Here is a 25367-nt window from a genome sequence, read left to right on the forward strand (position 1 = left end):
ATGCAACTTCTGTGAGCTGATTTCTCTCAACCTTATATTCTATTTTGGAAAGGAAGACATACCCAGAAGAAAAATGAGCAAATCAAATAAATCATTGTCTTTTTACTTGACAAATGAAATATTGCTCACTCAGTTATCTTACCATATTTTATATCCCAGTTTTTCTGAGTGCTGGGGACTGGAAGTTCCAGCCTTTAATGTGTGCATGATCCCCGTTATTGAAATATGTGATCCTCATGATCCATAATGCAGAATTTAAACTAGGATTTGTAGAGGAAGACCTGAGGAAGAATTCAAGACTCGAAGTCTACTGTAAAGGATGTGTGGGATGTGTCTGTGTGGGTGATAGGTACGCCAATCACACTGCATTTCAGAAACAGGAAAGTTAAGCGTGAGAGGTAAGGTTGTCAGGGGAAGGGTAGAGTCAGAAGCAATAGCGCTTTGTCTTCCTGCCAAGGCATCCCTTTTGTATCCTGTGAGGATGGGATGGGTTGTAGAACCCGCCTACCTGGCTTCTTGATGGAAAGAAGAAAAGTTCCATTTTGAATACAAACTGGGGGAGGAACTCCCACGGAGATGTCCCAAAGTCAGTTTTCGAGTTACTTCCTGCATAGCTCTTACAAGGAACAGCTACTCACGACAGCTCCGAATTCTCTTCTTGAACTCTTTTGTTTCCACTTCTGTGGGCTACTTTGCTAAAAAGATAAGAGTAAGAAGCTCCATGGAATCCTGGAAAGCCCTTGGACCTCCCCCACGTGTTGAAGGGGAACATCAGGCTTCATGAAGACTTTCAGTAGGCTTCTGTAGAAGGGCCTTCCGTAGTGCTCCTGTGAGTGCAGAGGTCACGCACGGGAGGGGGGCCAGAGAGGAGGAGTGTGTGAGGGGAACAGGAGCCCTGCTGGGGAAACAGCCAGAGGTCCATCCTAATGCTGTGACTTTTGTTTCCTGATGCCTCAGGGCTTGAAACCCAAGACCGCAGAGATTCACAATCGAGACTTGTCTTAGTGGGTAAGACTGGAGCAGGAAAAAGTGCAACGGGCAACAACATCCTTGCACAGAAAGTATTTGCTTCCAGTCCTGCAGCAAAATCAGTCACCATGGTCTGTAAGAAACGGAGTAGCTGGTGGCACGGGAGAGAACTTGTCATCGTGGATACACCTGATATTTTCGACACTGAGGTACAGGATGCTGACATGAGGAAGAAGATTGCTCACTGTGTCCTCCTGACCTCCCCGGGGCCTCACACTCTGTTCCTGGTGGTTCCGCTGGGCTGGTACATGCAGGAAAACCAGAAGGCCATGGAGAAGATTCTTCAGATGTTTGGACCTGAGCTAGGACATACATGATTCTCTCATGTATGAGATGAGATGAGTTGGAGGACATCGGTTTCCATAAATTCTTAGAGACACTCCAGACAGCATCCGAGAGCTGGTGCATGAGTTTGGGGATCGCTACTGCCTATTCAACAATTGGGCGATAGGAGCTGAGCTGGAGGCCCAGAGAATGCAGCTGCTGGCCCTGGTCCAGCATGTGGTAGTAGAGAACAAAGGAGGCTGCTACACCAAGAAGATGTACCAAAAGGCCGAAGAGGAGATTCAGAAACAAGTCCAAGTGACACAAGAATTTTACAGAGCAGAGCTAGAGAGACAGAAAATGCAGATCAGAGAGGAGTTTGAAGAGAAAATCAGAAAGCTGGAAGATAAACTGAAGCAGCAGAAACAGCGTGAAAGGAAGAAACAGAGTGGGGATTGGCAGAGAAGGAGGCTTTCTGTGCTCTAAAGCAGCAAAATGCCAGAGAGGAAGTTGAGAGTAAAAGTGGGATACTTGACGTAATCATGCAAGCATGGAGATGGCTTGCTTTGTTTTCTCACTTCTGTTTAAGGAAGATTGAACAGAATGCAAAGATCTACTTCCTGCGTGCTTTCTGGTGGTCCTGCCCCCATGACTCATTCACCAAAGTCAGAGTGCTCTCAGCTGCATCTCCCAGGCTCTCCCGAAGGATGTAATAAAGTTCACTGTTAGCAATCTGTAGAGGGTTGGTTGACTTAACAGAGGAAGGACAAATTGTCGATTGGTGGAACTTCAGAGCAGAAAGTATGGATGCTTTCTACCTTGTGAATTCTTCCAAGAAGATGACCCCAAGCTTTCTCTGTTTCTCCCTAGTAAAACTTTCTCCTCTAGCTTCTTTCTAGTTTTCTGGATCATCTTCCTCTGTGACTTCTACTCACTTATTTTTGCCTTCAGGATACAGTGGTCACCTTACACATATGGTTTGTTAGAAAGATTAGTTCTTTGTATTGAGTATCTTTAGATGGAGATACTTCCAGAATTCTTTCCAGATGATTGGAAATTTGTTTAATTACACTTTTACAGAAGGACTCAAGTTGTTCCTTATCATCTGCCCATTGAAGAACAAAGAGTCATCAGAAAAATAGATCTCTTAGAATTCAACTAAGGGAAATGCCAGAAAGAGTGGATGACAGACAAAGATTCAACACATAAGGAAACAATGTTTTCTGTGTTCAGACATCTCCATAGCAGCTCTTTGACCAAATTAAATGCAAAATAGTTGCTGAATTAACCCATTTTCTCCTTTTCTTATGAAACTAACTGTTGCTACCACAGCTTGATTACTTACTGCTTTGAAGGTCCTCTGCACTCTACTGTGCCCCACCCAGTTGAATTACTTGGTTCTTGTTTTTATAATAAAACTTCTCTGATCTCTCATACTCATAAAGAATCAAAGTCCACTTTTTCTTAGAAAATAACATTACTCCTTCTTCTAAGAACACAGGGATGAGTTTCACTTTTTGGATAAAAGCGTAAGATGATTTGGGAGCTAGTCTTGGTCAACCTTCAAGAGATCTCTCCTTCTTTTTCCTGGAAGATTCCAGCCACATTGCCAACCCCTCTGCCAGTCAACTACCACCTTTCCCTTGGATTCATTCATTCGGCGCCAATAGAAATCATGTGTAACCAAGATTTCAGAGACCTTTCTGGTTTTCCCTGTGCAAAAATTCCCCTTTAAGATATGGACAACAGTAGGAGATGTCTCTATTCCTTTCTACAGGGTACTTCTGACCTAATCATTTCCAGGCTTCCCGAAGCACATTTCCAGGTTCCTCATGGTCATATGTGACTTATGTCAACTCTCCTTGCTCTGCCATCTTGAAATTGGCTTTTCCATGCTCCAAGCCATTTTGGCCCAAGGGCCATATACCTCTTGCTTATTTTCCCAAAACACATATGAGTTAAGACTGTACATTTTATTTTGTTATTTTTTAAAGATTTTATTTATTTATTTGACAGAGAGAGAGAACAAGCACACAAGTGGGGGTGGTGGGGGCGGCAGCAGAGGGAGAAGGAGAAGCATTTTCCTGGCTGGGAGGGAGCCCAATGCAGGGCTTGACACCACGACCCTGGGACCATGATCCAAGCCAAAGGCAGCCACTTAACCAACTGAGCCACCCAGGTGCCCTAGACTGTACATTAAAAAACATATATTTTAGTTATTTATTTGAGAGAGAGAGAAAGTGGAGGGGGAAGCACAGAAGGAGAGGGAGAAGCAGACTTCCCATTGAGCAAGTAGCCCAATGTGGGGCTCCATTCCAGGACCCTGGGATCATGATTTGAGCCAAAAGCAGACACTTAATCAACGAGACACCCAGGAGCCCCTAGACTGTACATTTAATAAATGTTAGCAAAGGCTTGAGGATAAGAGAAGCACAACACAAAGAAGCTTACAATTCCTTTCAAAATCATCACTCAGAGTGAGACAGATTTGATTTTACTCTATAGATGTGGGTGCACTTTGAATCTACTATTTTTATCTCTGGAGTTTCAGCCAAAATCATTATGAATTTAATAACATCCTATTGTGTTATGACTTTCTGTAAACAAATTGCTAGGTCCGTGATCAAAGAAGTGAGACTGATACAAAACAAAGGTCAAGCAAAGCTTTATTTTGTGCCAAGCATGGAGAATCAAACTGACCAGTCAGGGCTACCTCTTACAGAGAGGGCAACCCCTCCCAGCCTTACAGACTAACTTTTTTTTTTTTTTTTAAGATTTTATTTATTTATTTGACAGGCAGAGATCACAAGTAGGCAGGGAGGCAAGTAGAGAGAGAGGAGGAAGCAGGCTCTCTGAAGAGCAGAGAGCTGGACGTGAGGCTCGATCCCAGGACCTTGTGATCATGATCCGAGCCGAAGGAAGAGGCTTAATCTACTGAGCCACCCAGATGCCCCCAGACTAACTTTTAAAGGGCAAAGGCCATGTGGTTGAGCCTGGCCACACAAAGGTGGCCAAGGAGATTGTAACACACAGAGAAAGTTGCATAGTCATGCTAGGTCACACACGGTGGCCAATTGAATTACAATTTACCCTATAGTAGATATTTGAACTAGCTTATCACCTTGGTCAGAATTGGCACCCAAAAGGTGCCCCAAAGGCAGGGCCCATACTCCTTGGTAGCTAAGGAGACAGTATGTGTGCTCCACTGATTGGATGTCTCCACCTGGCCTGATCCACAAGTATTTGGGCTTTGTTACCTGGGACTGGTCGACCATATTTTACTAGTTTCCTGGACTTGCTTTTAAGTAAGTCCCCTGGTGGGGAGGCAGGGTCAGTTTAAGTTTTACTGTATACACAACAAAATGGCTGTTCAACTGAGATGGAGCTACTCTGGCTAAATAGGCCTTTACATTCCCCTCCTTTCTCTGGAGATTAGTCAAATCCTTGACTCTTCTACCCTCTTTTTAATGGCTGCCAGACTGTTTTTAATGACTCCGTGTGATTTACCCAGAAACATCATTCCTTTCCTAGGGGTACACAGAGCCCCCCTTTTTCTAGAAATAGCATGTCAAGCCCCAATTGTCTATATTTCCCACCTATACTATAACAATAAGAGCAACAATGAACTCAATGAACTCATTGTTTTTTGAGTCTTAGCTTTAGTCCACGATTGGCAGGGTCCATCTCTGGGGGCGTCCTCTTCCTCGGCTCATTTGACGTGACCCGCATGAATCTAGGCCCTGGTGCCTTCTACTTTTATTGCTGTGGGGTGGTCAGATGATAGCAAAGGGTCCCTTCCAGTGAGGCTCCAAGTTTCCCACTTGGTGGTGGCGTATCCAAACCAAGTCCCGGGGTTGGTAAGGATGTGGTTCCACCTCTGTCTCTGTCTCAGTGTGGGCAGCTCGGATCCCTGCATGGGCTCTTTTTAAGACATACTGTAATGCCTGCAGTGACTGGAGTACAGACTGATCAGTCATTTCTGCTAGGGCAACCTCTTGTAGCTGAGGGCAGAGCCGGGGGGGCGGGGGGAATCTCCCAAACATTATTTCAAATGGGGTTACCTTGTTTAAGTAGGGTGTACATCATGCCCCGAGGAGGGTGAGAGGAAGGAGATCCACCCATCCACCACCAGTCTCCAGAATTAGCTTTGTCAAAGTCTCTTTAAGAGTCTGGTTCATTCTCTCTACTTGCCTGGAACTCTGGGGCCAGTAGGCACAATGTAGTTTCCAATTAGTGTCCACAGCCTTGGCCATTTGTGAACTCACAAATGCAGGGCCATTGTCTGACCTAACCATGAGAGGTAGCCCAAACCTCTAGTAGCTTTTTGGCCACCACTCCTGCCATCTCATGTTTGGTGGAAAAGTCTCTACCCAGACTGAAAAGGTATCCACAAAAACTAACATATACTTGTGTCCATACTTTCCCAGTTGTTAAACATCTTTTCTGTTATTCCCACTAACTCAGTCAGATTCTTCCCTTCAAATCCTTTAATTTTCCAAAGTTTCCTCCTTATATCTGGACTGACTGACTGGCAAAGGCAAGATCATCTAAACGAGCTATTGTGCAACTTCTCTGAAGTTTACCTCAAGTTGTCTAGCTTAGGTAAACAAACATTTAAAGACAATCAATTCTAGAATTTAACATCCATAAAGGTGTATTATTAAAACATAATTTTTCTCTCTAAAATAACGCTCATTTCCAGAGATAGCCAAATCAGGATTAATTTATTTGAAAAACAAGTCCAGTTTTAACAAACTAGGCCTAATTATTTACATAAGCTCAACAAGAACAGTGAGTGATCATATAGATCTTTTAGAATCTGTTTTGCTGGAACTTCTTATAAGGAATCTCTAGGTTGAACTTTTAGTAGCCTCTCCAAGCCAGAAGCCAAGCCATGTACTTGCCATCAGACATGCCTGCAATACCTGTCAATTTGGGCAAATTCCTCTTCCTGAGGTCCCCAAAGCATCCTGAGGTTCCTGCACCTGCCAGGACATGACATCTTTTACTCACCTGTTGAGGCTGCTGGGAACTCTGTAAGCCAGGTATCAGACTAGCATTTCCAAAGGGCTTTACAGATCCAGGTTTCATAAAGTCAACCTTAGTTCCTTTAAGCTGTCTGGTCATATCTGAGTCTTTTTCAAATATGACATTCCAGTCAAAGCCTTGGTAAAATAACCAGTGTTTCCAATGGTGTCCTGTTACAAGGAGAACAGATTCTTATTGAACTTATGCAAATGACTGATTGCCAAGGAAGAAAGAATACTTTCTGAGACCTTTTGAGTTTCAGAGGGTTCAGATAGAGAGGAAAGTTGAATGCCCTGATTTGTTTACAGATGAAAACTTTTACATCTCTGTAAGTTACAGATAACTTAAGAAAAAGTTTCCCTAGTCTGGAAGAGCAAACATTACAGAACCAGCAATGTTTAAAATAAGACAAAACATTAAGAGACACAACATTACAATCTTTCAGTTCATCTAGTCCCATGTTACTATTTCTGGTTTAGTCTGAATGCCGCTTTTTTCTTTTTGTTGTCTGTTGTGATGTTTGTGTTTGAAGGAATTCTGAATTCCAGAATTCTGGAAATTCTTACCCATTTCAGTTCCAGAATTTTAACTTATCAAAGACCTGTATTTGTCCTGAAAATCTCCCATATGAATTTTCTTTAAGGCAGAATTCATTTTACAAGAGAATTAAAACAATTACAAATGACAAAAACTCAGAATAGATAGGGTTAAATATCAAGTGATGACCCTATCAAAACATTAAAACTAGGAAATGTATAGAACCTCTAGAGTAGTTACAGCATTTACCGAAATGTAACCTAAGGTTTATCATTGGTTTTGTAGTACTTCCTGAGTAACTTAGCATTCAGGGAAAAGCTTTATGAGTCAAAGAGATCTCATTTACAATTCTGGGTGGGCAAAGAGAAAACCATTTATATTTTCTTAGAAACATCTCAATCTCTAATGAAGACTAAATATTAACCAATTGTGAACTCTTACAACAGAGTTCTTAGAAGGCAAATTTATGAATCAGTTAAGCACAAAATATGTCTACCAACAGATTTCAAAAGCACAAACCTAGTTCCAGCAACCAACACTCTAGCATTTTATCCCATTTGGTTTAAAGTTTGAGGTTACCAAAGACTTTGAAAGCTACTTTAACAATTATCCATTAAAACTTTGAGACAGACAATTAGCCATCAGTTTAGTCATCTCTTTGTTAACAGATGTTAACAAAGAACAGGAGCTTATTTGACCCTCAGTAAACTTTGATTGAAGTTTCACATTTACTGCTGTTAACTCAAAAGACATGTTCATCCTAATTAACCCAACAAACTTAACTTAGTTCAAATACTGATTTACGTTCCACCTGGGCCCACACCACTTCCAATGTTTACCTGAGACACGGGTGGGAAGATCTGGAGTGGGTGGTGTTATGTCCAGGGGTGCTCTTCTTGTTTCCTGACAGTGAAGAGAGAAGGAGCCATGGTGCAGGAAGCACCAAGGATGGTCTAGAGGCCAGTTATGCAGACCACACCCAAGTTGGTGCAGAAACAGAACGGGGAGACAGAAGAACAAAGTGCCACCAGAAGGCAGAGAAAGGGTTTCCAGGTTTAGAGCTCATCAGCTCCAATAGAGGAGCAGACGCCATGCTTTCCCGCCAGCAAGGGGGAGGGACTAGGCAGTCCACGTCCGGCTAGAGAAGGCAAGGAATTTTCCCGAAACAAAGGGAGTTTTGGTAGCTGCTTGGGAATATTTCTTAAAGTCTCTGTCTCGAGTTAGACTAACCACAGTTGGCTCCAGTTATAGCCATTAACACAAGAAATGAGTGAAGGAGAAACCCCACATCTATTAAAAGGAACAGAGAGATAAAAGTCAGAGTCCCCTTACTCTCTGCTTGCCCCATTCCTTCAAACACAAACATCACAACAGACAACAAAAAGACAAGACAAAGACAACCACAGACCCAGCAGCCCTTACCTAGGACCTGCCGCCAGTGGGGATTTTCTCGATTCCCTACAAACACTTGCTGGTGGCGATTTTCTTGGTCCCCAGACCGCCTGGGGGACTTGAACCCCCAGTGACCACCTAGGGGGACTCGAACCCCCTAACTGCCTAGGGGGACTCAAACTCCATGGCAGGTCCCCTGACCACCTAGGGGGACTTGAACCCCCTGGTGATCTACCAGAGGAGGGATGGGGCATCTCCACATCCACTCCAGCCCTGGGTAGTGATACTGCGTCCAGTGTCTTCCTGGTGGGCTATACCCTAGAGCTCCACAACCAGAAAGACAGACAGACAGGCTCTTGAAGGATGTGGTCTTGAGATCTTACCTCCGGAGGCTTTTCCCACAAATTCTGATGCTGGCTCGGTTCTCGTTGTTTGATCCCGGATGAGCCCCCAGTGTTAGGTCCATGGTCAAAGGAGCAAGACTGATACAAAGTGAAGGTCAAGCAAAGCTTTATTTTGTGCCAAGCATTGAGAATCAAACCGACTGGTCGGGGCTGCCTTTTACAGAGAGGGCAACATCTCCCAGCCTTACAGACTAAGTTTTATTTATTTTTTTAAAGATTTTATTTATTTATTTGACAGACAGAGATCACAAGTAGGCAGAGAGGCAGGCAGAGAGAGAGGAAGGGAAGCAGGCTCCCTGCAGAGCAGAAAACCCAATGCAGGGCTCGATCCCAGGACCCTGGAATCATGACCTGAGCTGAAGGCAGAGGCTTTAACCCACTGAGCCACCCAGGCACCCCACAGACTAAGTTTTAAAGGGCAAAGGCCGTGTGGTTGAGCCTGGCACACACAGCTGGCCAATGAGATTGTAACATACAGAGAAATTTGCATAGTCATGTTAGGTCACACACGGGTGACCAAGTGAATTACAATTTACCCTATAGTAGATATTTGAACTAGCTTATCATCTTGGTCAGAATTGACACCCAAAAGGCACTCACAAGGCAGGGCCTACACTCCTTGGTAGCTTGGGAGACAGTATGTGCACTCCACTGATTGGATGTCTCCACCTGGCCTCCCCTGCCCTTGTATTTGGGCTCTGTTACCTGGGACTGGTCGACCATATTTTATTAGTTTCCCGGACTTGCTTTTAAGTAAGTCCCCCGGGGCGGGGGTGGGGGGCAGGGTCAGTTTACATTTTACTGCATCAACAACAAAATGGCTATTCAACTGAGATGGAGCCTCTCTGGCTAAAGAGGCCCTTACAAAATATTTAATGAAAGAGCCACATCTACCTCCTAAGAAAAAGGAAATACAGGTCCATGAGATGGGAGACCCAAAGGAAGTACCCTGAAAGCAGTGTTGCCCATTTGTCTCTCAGAGCAGAAGACAGGTAGAGTCTTGATATATACTACTCATTGTGGTTCATACAGTAGAAGAATGAGACATGTGGTATATTACCATCTCTTGAGGTTTAGGAGTTTGTATCTATCTATTCATCCATTTATAAACATTTCATAAATTGTTTGACTTCAGGGTAGATTTTATACCATAAGAAAACACAGAGAATCTAGAGATAAGTAAAACAAAGTCTCTTTTGAGACTGGCTTCACTCAGCATAAAGATTCTGAGAACCGTCTAAGTGGTGTGTGTCCGTAGCTTGTCCTCTTTTATTGCTGACTAGGATTCCATCTGATGGATCCACCACACTTTGTTACTCCGTCTGTTCTTAGCTTTACGTCCCTAATTGATGTCTCTCATCTCATTGCGTTGGCTAAAACCTCCACCATGATGTTGAATGGTAGTGGTTGGACACACTTGCTTGGCTCCCAATATGTCTTCAGTGATTCCCGTTGAAGTAAGTGAGATACTCGACCATGGTAGTCTATGATTTGTGTGTGTGTGCATGTCATTTTCAGCAAGTATTCTCCAGCCACTTTTTTCTTGAGTGAATAGTTATCCTATTATTAATCATGAATAGCTAATAAATTTGGTCAAAAGCTTTCAAAAATAACCTATGGGAATAACAGTTTGATTCTTTTTCCTTCTATCTATTAATAAGGTGAATGGTAATAATAGATTTTCTAGTAACAAGTTGATTTTTCATTTCTGTTCTGTTCTGTCCTCCTTGGTGAAGTGGCCCAGCAGCGTCACCAGCAACACCACGTGCGGTCTGGGCACCCAGAAGGCCACCGCCTTGCAGATGGCCTGCACCGCTGCCTCCAGCCTGGCCAGTGGGGACAGGACATTGGGTGTGTCAACCCCCTCGAGCTCCCACAGATGCTGTGCTAGAGGGTAAGGGTCCCCAGGCCTTGCTGAGCTTAGACTCGAACTCTCTCCTGCCCAGGATGCTGTTTCCGGTGGTGCTTTGCCCGCTGCCTGTGTTCCCCACCTGGAGCAGCCTCAGCGACTGCGGGCTCCGTGGGTCCTCCCCCGGCCTAAGAGCACAGAGTCAGTGAGGCAAAGCAACCAGAGCTAGGGTCAGAGCTGAACGGGGTGTGGGTGGAGAGGGGAAGACACCGAGTTTGCACCAGAGACTGCGGGGCTCACGTTCTGTCTTGCTTTTTAAAAGCTTATTATTATTATTATAAAATACAATATACAATTTGCCATCGAACTCATTTTGAAGCGGGCCACTCAGTGGCGCTCAGGCCATTCACTGTGTTGTGCAGTCATCTGCACTGTGCATCTCAAGTGTGTTTTCATTGTCCCAAATTGTAATTGTATTTGCTTTTCTGTGTCTGGTTTACTTCACTCAGCAGAATGTTTCCCGGTTCGTCCGTGTTGCAGCCCGCATCAGAATTCCCTTCCTTTTGAAGGCTGAGGAGTACTCCCTTGCAGGTACAGAGTGCTGTTTGTTTCTTCACATACATCTGTGAGCAGCTGGGTTGTTTCCACCTTTCACTACGGTGAACGGCTGCCGTGAACTTTAAAGCTCACGTCTCTGAGTCCCTGCTCCTGGTTCAGTGGTATCTACCCAGAAGGGAGGTTGCTGGGTAGCACCATTTGGAAACTCCTTCTCAGGGCCTCTCTTCTCACTCAGCTGGGAATGAGCCCAGCACGAATATGGGAGCCTGAGCTTTGCTGAACATCCCTGATGGAAGGTCCTCCTCAGTAAGAGAAGGAAGGAAAGAAGAACATGGCCTCTGCCTCTATGACTTCCCCCTGAGGCAACCGACTGCATCTCCTTCTTCAGCCTTTCCCACTAGGAATGCTGCGAATGCAGGGCCACCTCAGCCAGACCCCAGGCTCCAAGCTCAGGGCCATGCTGGGTCCATGCTCTTAGGCAACACCTTAAAGACTGGGTTGGACGTTCTCATCCAGCAGAATATCAGAAACATGAGCTCAGAGAAACGACTAGGAGATGCCAACTGAGTATCGAGAAACCCAGTGTCAGTGGGGCTGAGGGACTGGAAAGGGAGATTCCTTCTGGCCTTCCAGATCCCAGACCCAGAGCCCAGAAATGCCAAACAGCAGCAGGTTTCCGAGTCTGCTCCCCACCGAAGAGACTGGTGTGTCTCAGCGACAGAGCATCAAGTCTCCTGAAGGCATCGGCATCGTCTTCCTCTTGCTCTCCTGAGTGGCCACGGGCTTCTCTGCTGCCTTCCATGCTGCCAATGCTGACTGAATGGCTTTGCCTCCCTCCAGCTTCCCCCGGCTGGCTCGAGAGGAATGTGGGTGAGTGGCTGGGAGTGTCAAGGAAGCACGGAGGGTGTCAAGGAAGCACCGAGGGTGGCGTTCCTCCCTGCCCTCCTGGCCAACGCGAAGCGGGACAGTGACAGCAGCTCCCGTCCTGCCTGGCCTGGAGCTGGAGCAGGCCGAGAACTTTAATGTATCACTTGGGCTCTGGGGAGGACTTTTCAAGTAACAGTTAACCTTGACCGCTGCAAGAAAACATACATCTGGGCGCCTGGATGGCTCAGTCATTAAGCCTCTGCCTTTGGCTCAGGGCATGATCCCAGGGTCCTGGGATTGAACCCCGCATCGGGCTCCCTGCTAGGCAGGAAACCTGCTTCTCCCTTCCCCCTACCCCTGCTTGTTCCCTCTCTTGCTGTGTCTCTTTCTGTCAGATGAATAAATAAAATCTTAGAAAAAAACAAAAAAGAAGAAAAGGAAAAGCAGGTGTCAACACTTATATTGGCAATTTTCTTATGTGGTTTAGTAAAACAGCACTCTCCTGGTAGCTTAGTCCTGGTGGTTCATGGAGTAAAAAAAAAAAGCATTTGTGTTTAAATACACAATGAATCACAAGTAATTTCTGCTGGCCAGGAAACGAATGGATTTCCAGAATTTCCAGATTCTATCTCCCAGGTTGAGCTCTTGGAAGTCCAGCGCCTGACCTTGATGCAATAGCTCTTAGGAGACAGAGCCTTGTGGGAAAGCAAGCCCAGTTCTGAAGCAGCGGTCGGCCGAGGACATCCTGCTGGTTCCCGTGGTGCTCTGCAACCCATAGGACCCCACGAGCTCTCACATGGGATCCAGCCAAGCACCTTCCCCAGAAGGCATTCCTGCCGTAAGAGGCCCTGGAGGGGTGCCGGCGTCCCTCCACTTCCCCATCGCATCCTAGGCTGCTGATGGGTGCCTGGTGAATGGACTAAAATGCTTGTGCCATGCTATTGTCTGTCCTGAAGACTGCATACTGTTTTGCCATATTAACCCATGGAAATGCTAGAGAAGTTTTGGCAAGGGGAAATTACTCAATTTCATAGCTTTAGGCGGTTTGCAGAAGACACTGACGAGAAACAGTAAAGACTGAAATCCATCATGGTCTAAGCGACATTCCAGCACATGTGGTCCTTACAGCCAACTTCCCTAGGAAACGGTCCCCAGTTGCGTTTTAATTCAATCGGGTACTGGTTTCGGCCGGCTCCCAGTGGAGGTCCCGTGGCCAGAAGTGGCTAGACCAGGGATGTGGAGGGGATCATATTAGATCAATCAGGAGGAAACCTCACACGGGAGTCTTAAGATTGGCAGCCATCCTGGTGACTTAGTTGGCTGTCCCGTGCCCAAGAGAGACAACTTTCTATAAGAACAGGAATAGAATGAGGCCATCAAGTTTCTGGGTCTTATTGCCATTCCGGCCAGGGTACTAGCTTACAGCCAAAAGGCAGACGCTCTTCTCCCCATAGAGTAGCCATGGGCTAGAGGATTACAGCCTGAGCAATTGACATGCAAGTGTTCCAATAAGACCACACTCCTTGAAAAGCCCCTGAAATCAGAGTAAATGGAGAGAAAGTACTCACCAATTTTGCACCGAAGCTCAGAGTCCAAATGTAAAGACTCACAGCCCCACGTTCGGGCGCCATATGATGAAGTTCTAGAACCTAGGTGAGGTTTGGTGGGCTGAGGTCCGGAGCCGATGACCAAGAAAGAATTTTTGAGGCATCTTTGGTGCAAAATGGTGGTTTATTAAAGCACGGGGACAGGACCCGTGGGCAGGAAGAGCTGCTGCTCAATATATGATTTTAATTTTTCAAAGTTATACCTCAAGATAATTGGATATATTGCTGGAAATATAGCTGGAAAATAGAGTAAATATATTTACTATATATATATATATATATATATATATATATATATATAAAGACTATACATTTAACGTAATTCCTATCAAAATACCACCAACTTTTCCAGAGTTGGAACAAATAATCCTAAAATTTTTATAGAACCAGAGAAGACCCCAAATAGCAAAAAAGAATTTTGAAAAAGAAAACCAAAGCTTGTGGCATCACCACTTCATCCAGACGGGATGACACTGGCACAAAAACAGACACGCAGATCGGTGGAACAGAGTAGAGAGCCCAGAAACGAACTCACAGCTGTATGATCAATTAACCTTCGACAAAGCAGGAAAGAATTATCCAATGGAAAAAAGACAGTCTCTTCAAGAACAGGGTTCTCCCCTACCTGCTGATGTTCAGGGTAAGGCAGGGCCATGACCTTTTCACTGCCGTGTCACCAGCTCCTTGGGCCTTGCCTGACCCACCATAGGTAGTCACACCTGTCTGATAAATGAAAGAAGGAAGGATCGGGTTGTGTTTGGGACTCTTTCAGGCAAGAATGGGAGGACGGAAGGTGGCAAGAGATGACGAAAATGCCTGTGGTCAGAATGTGCTCGTGGTGTGTACCTGGCCCCAGGTGTCAGCTCTGGGGAACAAGGGGAAGGACCAACCCAAGACTGAACAGACGAACCCCAGCGGCGTCTCCATGCTGGGGGGAGACAGCAAGAGCCCTGATTTGCCTCTGCGCCTGCTCTACGGAGAGATAGTCAGTGCTTTGACCAGTCTGTGCCTCCACACCCCAAGGGTAAACTGAGGATAAGAAATCTACTCTGACCCCCACAGACTAGGAGGTAGAAGGAATGAGATCATAAACTAGAGGGAACACGATTTACCAAGTAGAATGTGCTAGAGAACAAGGATTGGGGCTTAGCAGGTATCTTCCAGCAGCAGGTGTAAGAGAGGGAGGAGGGGCAGGCGAAAGGCAGGAGGAAGGGTTATCCCGGGGGAATCAGCTGTCACCTCTCCCCTCCCTGCAGAGGAGGCTTGACACTCCGATGAAGCAGCTTCCCTGAGAGTCACTCAGCGGGCAAAGCTGGGGCTGTGATTCGAGCCCAGGGTGGCCGGGCCTCCAGGAAACCCTTCACTCGAAGGCCTCGCGTTCCCTCCCGCCTCTCCCCGCTGGGGCTGCATCCGGAGAAGCATCCCAGGGGCCAGGGCAGGTGCAGGGCATGGATGCCAGAGACTGTGTCAGCAGAAGCCAAGGCCTGCCAGCGTCGACGGGTGCCCTCCAGAGAGAGGCGCAAAGCTGCTGGAGCCAGTACCGGTGCATGTGCTGCAGCCCCAAGAGAGAAGACGGGGCGACACAGACGCCCCGGAGTGGAACACGCTCAGACCGGAGCCCCCAGGAAAGGCTCGGCTGGAGAAGCAGAAGCCCAAGGCCTGGCGCTCTCCTGTGCTCCACCGGCACCCCTGAGGCCCGGGGGAGCGGGAGGCGGGCTCCCCCATTCGCTCCGAGGGCGGCAGCCCACGCCTACTCTGTCCTCACGGGTCCCCAGGACTGGGACGACGCGCCGCCCGCGCACGAGCCCCGCCTCGGGCTCATCCTGGCCGGCAAGACCGGTGCGGGCAGGAGCGCCACCGGCAGCAGCATCCTGGGCCACACGCGCCTCCCGTCCAGGCTCGCGGCCACCGCGGTGACCGGGGCCTGCGCCCTGGGGAGCCGCCGCTGGGACCGCTGGCGCCCGGAGGTCACCGACTGCACCGAGCGCGGCCGCTGCCACCTGCTGTCGGCGTCGGGCCGCACGCGCTGGTGCTGGTCCCGCCGCCGGGCCGCTTCCCCGCCCGGGACGAGCCTGCGGAGCGCGGCGTCCACCAGCTGTTCGGGGCCCGCGTCCTGGCGCCGGCGGTCGTCGTCGTCACCCGCCGCGAGGACCTGGAGGGGGCGTCGCTGCACAACTATGTGCGCGACACCGACAACCGCGCGCCGCGGACCCTGGTGGCCGAGTGCGGCGGCCGCGTGTGCGCCCTCAACAACCGGACGGCGGCCGCGGAGCGCCGAGCGCGGGTGGACGAGCTGCTGGCGCGGGTGGAGCGGCTGGCGCGGGACCCCCCGGGCGCGCCCTTCACCAACGCCGTGTACCGCCTGGCGGGGACCCTCTGCAGCAGGGCGCCAAGCGGCTGGCGACCGGCCCCTGGGGGCGGGAGCGGGGGCGGCGCCGGCTGGAGGGGGCGGCGCAGGCGGCTGGGGGCGCTCCTGCTGCTGGGGCTGCTCTGGCGCCTGGGACCAAAGGCCTTGCGGGAGGTCAGTCCCCACTTGACAAGGTCAAGGTCCCATGAACTGATGAGCACTTCACCGCTGGGGATGTGTACCTTCAGGGTCCACAGGCTCTTCTGTCCTCCTTCCTTAGCCGCAATTACCAAAGCAGAATCCTGCCAGGGCCGGTCTCCCGCAAAACCGTCCCTGGGGCGGGGCCCTCCCCGCGCTCTGCTTTCACTGAAGCGGGACATCCAGCGCTGTCTTCCTCGGTTTTCCCTGACCTCAGGCTGCCCTTCCCCGTCATGGCATTGTCTTCGCTCCTGTCTTTGCCCTCATGTGTCCTGGACTCCCCCAGGGCCCCAGGGGGAGCAGCCGACACAGCAGAGCCTCCGTCCATCCTCCTTTACTTGAGTTGAATCCGAGTTGAATAAATAAATATACGAAACCATCACATTGTGTTAGAGGAAATGGGTATTTCCTTTACATGGTGGATGTTTGTTCTGCCGTACATTCCTGTTGAACAGACACTAAGTCCTGGCCTTCCTAACGGAGTCTGCAGAAGCCCTCCGCCCCAGTGCAAGCACACCCACGCCCACTCAGGCAGGTGGTCCGAAGAACAGAAACGTTGGTGTAAAACTGTCCATCCACCAGCAAGACGACGTCTCCCCGGGTGTGGCCATTCCCACTCCTCCGCAGCTTGAAGGCAGACCTAAAAGACAACTAACTCGGTTTTTAAGTGGGTAAAAAAGTTGATTAGACATTTCTCCAAAGAAGATACACAAATAATCAGTAAACACACGAAAAGATGCTCAACATCATGAGGCAGCGGGAAATGCAAATCAAAACCAAAATAAGATGCCACTTCATATTCACAGGATGGTTATAATTTAAAAAAAAGAAATCAAAAAGGAAAACTAACAAATACCAGTGAGGGTGTGGAGAGACTGGCCCCTGATACATTGCCGGTAAGGCTGGACTGACTGTATGAAACAGAGTCCAGCAGGTCCTCAAAACGTTAAACACAGAGGTACCACGTGACTCAGGAGCCCCAGTTCTAGGTATGCACCCAAGAGCACTGAAAACACAACAACGTATACGTGAATGTTCGTAGCAGCGTGATTCAAAATCACCAAGAAAGTGGAAGCAACCCAAACGTGCATCAGCGGATGGACGGATACACAAACTAGGGCATATCTAGAGGAGGGAATATTATTTAGCCATAAAAAGAAAGGGAGTACATGGGGCACCTGGATGGCTCAGTGGGTTAAAGCCTCTGCCTTTGGCTCAGGTCATGATCACAGCATCCTGGGATCCAGCCCCACATCCAGCTCTCTGCTCAGCGGGGAGCCTGCTTCCCTTCCTCTCTCTCTGCCTGCTTCTCTGCCAACTTGTGATCTCTGTCTGTCAAATAAATGAATAAAATCTTTTTTAAAAGAAAGAAAGGGAGTACAGATTCAGGCCACAGCATTAATGAGCTTTGAAAGCTTTATGCTAAGTGACAGAAGCCAGACACACAAAAAAAATCTCATAAAGGTATGATTCCCTTTGTACAGAATGTCCAACCACTGGGGTGGGCTCGTGATTGTCTGTGAGAGGGTTTGATTTGGTTCCTGGTACTCCGTCAACATTTATATTCAAGTTCACTTTTTGAAATGTGTTGTTGTTGTTGTCATTTTAAGTAGGTTCCACGCCCAGCCAGAAGCCCAACATGGGGCTTGAGCTCAAGACCCAGAGATCAAGACCTGAGCTGAAATCGAGGGTTGGGCGCTCAAAGAACTGAGCCACCCAGGAGACCCTCACCTTCACGTTTTAAGCTTTTCTCCCCTCTCGTGGGTTGAATCGTGTTCCCCCCAGAAAGATATGTTCAAGTCCGAATCCCCGGTACTTATGAATGTGACCTTATTTAGAACTAAATAAGAGGAGGGAAGTGTGGCCAAAGACACACACAAGAGGGAGACAGTCCCCTAAAGATGGAGGCAGACGTGGGACCATGCAGCCAAGGAGCCCGTGGGGCCACTGGACCTGGGGGAGGCAAGGAAGGAACCTCCTTTCAGTCTTCACGGGGAGTGTGGTCCTGCCAACACTCTCGGTTTGGATTTCTGGCCTCCAGAATTGTGAGAAAATAAATTTCTGTATAAGCCACCCAGTTTGTGGTACTTTGTTAAAGCAGCCCTAGAAAATACACAGTTGATGGTTTGAACAACTCGACAGGGGCACTGACCTCCCCCTCCTCTGCCACAACTGAATATCTGAGCATAACTTTTTTTCTAGATACAATTTTAAAAATTGTATTATTTATATCCAATATCTGAAATAACTTTTGACTCCCCCTAAACTTTACTAATAACGTACATGGTTGATTAACACATATTTTGTATGTTATGTGTATTATATGTTGTAGTCTTACAATAAACTAGAAAGATGGCAATGTTAAGAAAATCATAAGGAGGTAAAATACATTTATAATACTATACAGAATGTGTAATTTTTTTCAAGTTTTTATTCACAGGTAATTTTTAGGGTATAGGTAATCTCTATACCTTACATGGGACTCAAACCCACAACCCTGATAGCAGGAGCCACATGCTCCAATGATTGAGCCAGGAGATGCCCCACACAGTGCTGTACAGTATGTATTTTTTTTTTAAATTTCGCATCAGAGTGGACCCACGCCATTCACACTAACATTGTTCAAGAGCCTACTGAACATCCTTCACATTGTGATTCTCTCTCGTTAAGCCTGGTCCACACGCAAGAATTACGTGTTTGTGCCTTTCCAGGAGAGGAAATGGCGGGTCGCACATAGATGTGAGTAGGCAGGGCAGTAAGGGAGTGTGGGCTGCCCCCAATTCACCCTTCTCTAAGGATGGCCCAGTAGTGGCAGTAATGACCTAGGAAGGACATCAGTCCCAAAGGGGAAGCTGTGGATAAAACCAAAGCAAGCTGAGGCCCACAGTGAAGCTGGGTGACATTCAGGCACCAGGTGATCCTACATAAGGACAGACTGGAAGCCTCTGGAAAGATACCCGCCCTGACCCTAAAAACATAGTGGGATGGAGGCTGGGTGCCTGGCCCCTACCATTCTGTAGACAGGGGCTATAGAAGTGGCAGACCCTGGAGAGGTACAGGGTCGTCTCCAGACTTCTCATCTGGAACCATGGATGTCAGAAGGGAGGGACAAAGCATTTTTCAAGTGTTGAAAGAAAAGGACTGTCAACCCAGAATTCTGTTGCCAGAGAAAATGTTCTTCAAGAATAAAAGGGGAATCATGGCATTCTCAGGTGAAGGAAAACTAATTAAGGGCATTTGTCACCAGGAGACCTTCTCTAAAGGACTGAGGAGGATTTGAAACAGAAAGGAAACAATAAAAGAAGGAACCTTGGAATGCCTGGAAGAAAAAGTACCAAAAATGAGTTCTAATTATGTTTGATGATGGAAGAATATATCACAACATCGTCTGATGTGGCTCTAAATTTATGTAGAAGAAATAAATTTAGGACAATTATATTGTAGACAGGGGAGGTTCAGTGTTGTAAAGGGAGGTTAAGTTCATACACTTCACTCTAGCTGGTAAAATATCACCAACGGACGGTGGCAAGTTTATATATAAGTAAGTTTATATATAAATATATATGTATATATATATATTATATATTTATTAATATAACCTAGAACAACCTCTAAACAATTGATTAGCTTTTCAGAAAGGGACACTTTAAAATAGCGTTTCTTTTTGAAAAACTATTTCAGTGGTTGTTCTAAGTATTATAGTGCAAAAATAGACACATAGATCAACAGAACAGAATAGAAAACCCAGAAATGACCCCACAACTGTATGGTCAATTTATCTTTGACAAAACAGGGAAGAATATTCAATGGAGAAAAGACAGTGTCTTCGACAAATGGTGTCGGGGAAGCTGGACAGCCACGTGCAGAATGAAAGTGGACCACCGTCTTACCCTATACACAAAACTAAATTCAAAGTGGATTAAAGACCTGAATGTGAGACAGGAAACCATCAAAATCCTAGAGGACAACACTGGCAGCAACCGTTTTGACATTGACTGTAACAATGTCTGACTAGATCTGTCTCCTGAGGCAAAGGAAACAAAAGCAAAAATAAACTAGTGGGGACTTCATCAAAATAAAAAGCTTCTGCTCAACAAAGGAAACAATCAATAAAAGTAAAAGGTAACTGACAGAATGGGAGAAGATATTTGCAAGTGACATCTCTGATAAAAGGGTAGCATCCAAAATATAAAGAACTTCTAAAACTCAACACCCCAAACTGAATAATCCTGTTAAAAAAAAAAATAGGCAAAAGACATGAATAGATGTTTTTCCAAAGAAGACAGAGAGATGGCCAACAGACCCATGAAAACATGCTCCATCGTTCTCAGGGAACTACAAATCAGTACGACAATGAGCGATCGCCTCACACCTGTCAGAATGGCTAAAATCAACAACACAGGAAACAGCAAGTGTTGGCGAGGATGTGAAGAGAGGGAAACCCTCTCACACCAGGTGGGAATGCAAGCTGGTGCAGCCACTCTGGAAAACAGTGTGGAGGTTCCTCTAAAAAGTTAAAAATAGAACTAGCCTGACTCAGCATGCTAGGTAAATGCTAGGTATTTACCCAAGGAGCACAAAGATACTAATTCAAAGGGCTACCACACCCTGATGTTTATAGCAGCATTGTCAACAATAGCATATATATAGGGCTCATATATATAATGGAATATTACTCAGCCATCAAAAAGAATGAAATCTTGCCATTTGCAATGATCTGGATGGAGCAAGAGAATATTATGCTAATTAGAATAAGTCAGTTAGAGAAAGACAAATACCATCTGATTTCACTTGTATGTGGAATTTAAAAAACAAAACAAGTGATCATAGGGGAAAAAAAGAGAGAGGAAAAGCAGAAAACAGACTCTTTTTAAAAAATATTTTATTTATTTATTTGACACAGAGAGAGATCACAAGTAGGCAGAGAGGCAGGCAGAGAGAGAGGGAGAAGCAGGCTCCCCACTGAGCAGAGAGCCCGATGTGGGGCTCGATCCCAGGACCCTGAGATCATGACCTGAGCCAAAAGCAGAGGCTTAACCCACTGAGCCACCCAGGCGCCCCCAGAAAACAGACTCTTAGCTATAGACAGCAAACTAATGGTTCCTGGAGGGAGGTGTGGGGGAGGGACACGGGTGATGCAGGTGACGGGGTTAAGGAGTACACTTGCGACGAGCACCCGGTATCGTATGGAAGTGTCAAATCACTAATTTGTACACCTGAAACCCACAGTCCACTGTATGCTAACTACTTGGAATTTAAAGAAAAACTAAAATAAATGAATAAATACAAAAACACTATATTAAAATCAAAATAGAATTATAAAAGTGTTCAGTAACCCACAGGAATGTAGAGGAGAAAATAAAGATGTGAAAACATGGGAGAGAACAAAGGAAATAACCAAAATAAAAATGGCGGACTTATGCCCTAAAACCTCAGTAATTAATTCTACTAAATGTAGGGATCTAAATTAAAAGGTAGACACTGAAGAGTAGATTAAATCATATGACCCAACTATATGCTGCTTCCAAGAAAAGTAATTTCGGCTGTTACTGTACAAACAAGCTGAAAATAAAAGGATGAGAAAAGATAAATTGTGCAAATATTAAACATGCGAAGGAGAGAAAGAGTGGCCATATTAGTATCAAATAAAGTCTCCTTCAGAACAAAGAAAATTACCAAAACCAGGGATGGACATTAGACAATGATGAAAAGGTCAGCCCATCAAGAAATAAAGCAATCCTAAACGTGTTGTTTCCAAAAACAGAATGGTGGAACACGTGAAGCAAAAACTGAAAGAATGGAAAGAAAAATTGATGCATCCACAATTCTGTTCAGAGACTCCAGATCCCTTTCTCAACCCCTGACAGAGCAGCGATGAGAAATGAGCAAGGTTCGAGGAGAATTGGCCCCATAAAACCATCAATCAGCAGGATCCTACTGATATTGATTGAAACAAGCAGAGCGGACACATCCTTTTCGGGTACACACCCAACACAGGCCTGGACGGACCACATCCTGGGCTACAAGACAAATCTCAACGAATACAAGAAAGTTGAAACTCTGTGGAGTGCATTCTCCGGCCACAATGAAATCCAGCCAGTAATCAGTCATAGAAGGTACCAGAAATGTCTTCTTCTCTGTGCTAGCAGCTTCACGACTCCCTAAACCATCACGGAACCTGAGCAAAGCCCTTATTGATGTATGTCCCTCCCGTGTCAAAGTCTAAGGCTGGAAAGGGACTTTGCTGCGTTTGGAAGACACTCAAGACTCTGTCACGAAGGATGGAAAAGTAAGTGGTAAAAACTGATTTCCTCTTTTTTTCTACCCATTGCCAAAGCCAACCTCCTTTTTTTTTTTTTCTTTTTAAAAGATTTATTTATTTATTTATTCAACAGAGAAAGAGAGAGAGAGATCACAAGTAGGCAGAGAGAGAGGGGGAAGGGAAGCAGGCTCCCTGCTGAGCAGAGAGCCCGATGTGGGACTCGATCCCCGGACCCTGAGATCATGACCTGAGCCGAAGGCAGCGGCCCAACCCACTGAGCCACCCAGGTGCCCCCAGCCAACCTCCTTTGACGTTGAAGAGAAGAGGGGAGAATATTTTCCCTACTGAGTATGTGTCCAACACTCACTCCTTTTCACCTTGCGCGGAGATGACTTTGCTCAAGAATGGACGAATGGTCCCCCTCTGCCCGTGTGCCGGCTTGGCCAACCTCTGGGCATGATCAGCTCAACTGTGTCATTAAGCCCCTTGGTAAAACATCTGAGAGTGGCTGCCTGGTCTGGGCAGACACCTTCCAGGCCGTGTGAGAACAGGCCTTCCAGGATGCCGGGCACACCGCGGCTCACATCCCTGGGGCACCGGTGACAGCCTCCTCCGTCCATTCCCGGGATGTCAGGGACTCCAGCTCTCTCCAACACAGAAAACTGATTTTTTGACAAGAGCGGACCCTGAGGCCGGAGAGCTTAGATAGCATATACCAGGCCCCCGTGTGTACCAGACCTAGAACCACCGTCTGAGTCCTTCAGTTCACCAGTAGCCTCTAATGTTACAAAGTTTGCTTGGGGCCTCGATGAGGAAGGAGCACAGCATAGCGGCTGTGTACTAAGAATGGACGCAAGATTTTGCATTATACAAGTGCCTTCCTGCGCAAGAGCACCGGGCCATCAAACGCAGAAATACGGCTGCGTTCTTAGCAGAAAGCTTCGGACATAGTATCTCCGGTGAAATCAGTAACTTCTCAAGCAGTTCTAAGCAAAGTCCCTAGTGAAGAGCCAACGTGGGACTGACTTTCAGGACCCCAGCTGACAAAACAAGTCCTTGCGGTCCACCTGCACGAGAAGACGCCCAGAACGTGAAACCACGAGAGCCAAGTAATGACCCCTTACGGAAAACCGCTCCGAAAAGGCAAAGGAAGAATGAGGTCAAAAGCCGCAAAGCAAGACCATAGCATAAAACATCTCTCAGCCCACATCACAAGAGCCAAATAACTGGCAGAGACGAGCAAACAGCCAGAAACAAGCACAGCTGGAGAAGCTTCCAAGAGAGACACCCCTCTGCAAGAGCTGAGCCGAGTCTTTTCACTGTTCATAGCAAACGAGCGGGAGGCAAGAATCAGTGCAAAGGTGTCTTCTGCTGAACTGGATGGCGCTCCCTGCACATTTTTGGGTCCACACTCGATGTTTGCCTAAACTTTATCCAATATTCTGAATATGTGGGAAATTTTTTAATTTTAAATTAAGTTTATTAAATTGACTTTTCCAGGGCGTCTGGGTGGCTCAGTGGGATAAAGCCTCTGCCTTAGGCTCAGGTCATGTTCCCAGGGTCCTGGGATTGAGCCCTGCATGGGGCTCTCTGCTCAGCAGGGAGCCTGCTTCCCCCACTCTCTCTGCCTGCCTCTCTGCTTACTTGTGATCTCTGTCTGTTAAATAAATAATAAATAAAATCTTTTAAAAATAAATAAATAGATTGACTTTTCCTACCATTCAGTATAATGCAGGACAGGGTTGCTGGGTTGGGGGAGGGTACTAGTGAGGGGCTTTTGTTCATCAAAGCTTGGCAGACTGGAAGAGAAATGCCATTGTTGTCCAGGAAGGGACAGGATCTCATATACATTAGTAAAAGCATCTTAAAAATTTTTTTTTTAAAGGGAGGAGAGCAAAGCGAAGGGAGCGATCAGAATGAGAGAGGAAGGCCGGGAGCTCACTCTTGTACTCGGCACAGCCCAGTACAGTTCCTTGAGTTAAAAACAGAAAGAAAAATCTGAGTATGAATAATTGTGTTCGAAGACAGTTTTTTAAAAAGAAACACTAACACTGCGTTTTCGGCTTTCAGGGGGCATAGCCTGAAACAGAAACAGTGCATAATTTCATAGAAATGAGGAAACAGAAAAGGCTGAGGGAGAAGTGAGGGGAACTCAGAAATAGCAGGGGGCACTGGAGCCCTCACGCATTATGCAATGACAGGCTGGACCAAATGTAACCATTCACCAAGGAGTGGGGCAAAGCTGACTGACGTCTGAGTGACAAATTAAAAACTGTAGGCCTTGGACATATCAAGTGCTGGAATGTGACTTAACAATAAGGAGTTCCTGTCACCGAGGATTTTATAATGTACTTAGATATAGAGGCAAGAAATAGGAAGCCGTGGGTCTGGGTATGCAGAGAATGTCACGGAATGAAACAGGAGAGGCGCTTAAGTCAGCCTTGGCTCGGTCAGAAAACTTTACTCAAGAATATGAGGTGTGGGGGACGCCTGGGTGGCTCAGTGGGTTAAGCCTCTGCCTTCTGCTCAGGTCATGATCTCAGGGTCCTGAGATCGAGCCCCACATCGGTCTCTCTGCTCAGCGGGGAGTCTGCTTCCTCCTCTCTCTCTGCCTGCCTCTCTGCCTACTTGTGATCTCTCTCTCTGTCAAATAAATAAATAAAATCTTTGGGAAAAAAAAAAAGAAAAGAAAAGAATATGAGATGTAGGACACCTGGATGAATCAGTTGGTTAAGTGTCCGACTCTTCATCTCAGCTCAGGTCTTGGTCTCAGGATAGTGGGTTCAAGCCCCGTGTTGGGCTTCTCGCATATGAGATATAAGATGGATCTTAAATCTAAGTGATGAGTTGGAGCGGCCATCCACAGCATGCGTGTGTGTCTGGGGAGGAGAGGAGGGCTGCGGCAGGAGGACAGGACCCTGGGGTGTGACCATAAGAGTAAGAATTGTGAGCGGAGAGTTACATGGAGGCCATAGAATAAACATCTTTGCTTAAACTACCAAGGAATTTGGACAGTTGTGAAGTA

The 25367-nt window shown here is 46.6% G+C and overlaps 1 pseudogene; it reads left to right on the forward strand.

Annotated features, from left to right (window-relative positions):
• Window positions 1-576: 576 nt before the first annotated feature.
• On the forward strand, window positions 577-20468 carry LOC132015492 (uncharacterized; annotated as a pseudogene).
• Window positions 20469-25367: the final 4899 nt, after the last annotated feature.

The sequence above is a fragment of the Mustela nigripes genome, chromosome 4, assembly GCF_022355385.1.
Source record: "Mustela nigripes isolate SB6536 chromosome 4, MUSNIG.SB6536, whole genome shotgun sequence".
Lineage (NCBI taxonomy): Eukaryota > Metazoa > Chordata > Mammalia > Carnivora > Mustelidae > Mustela > Mustela nigripes.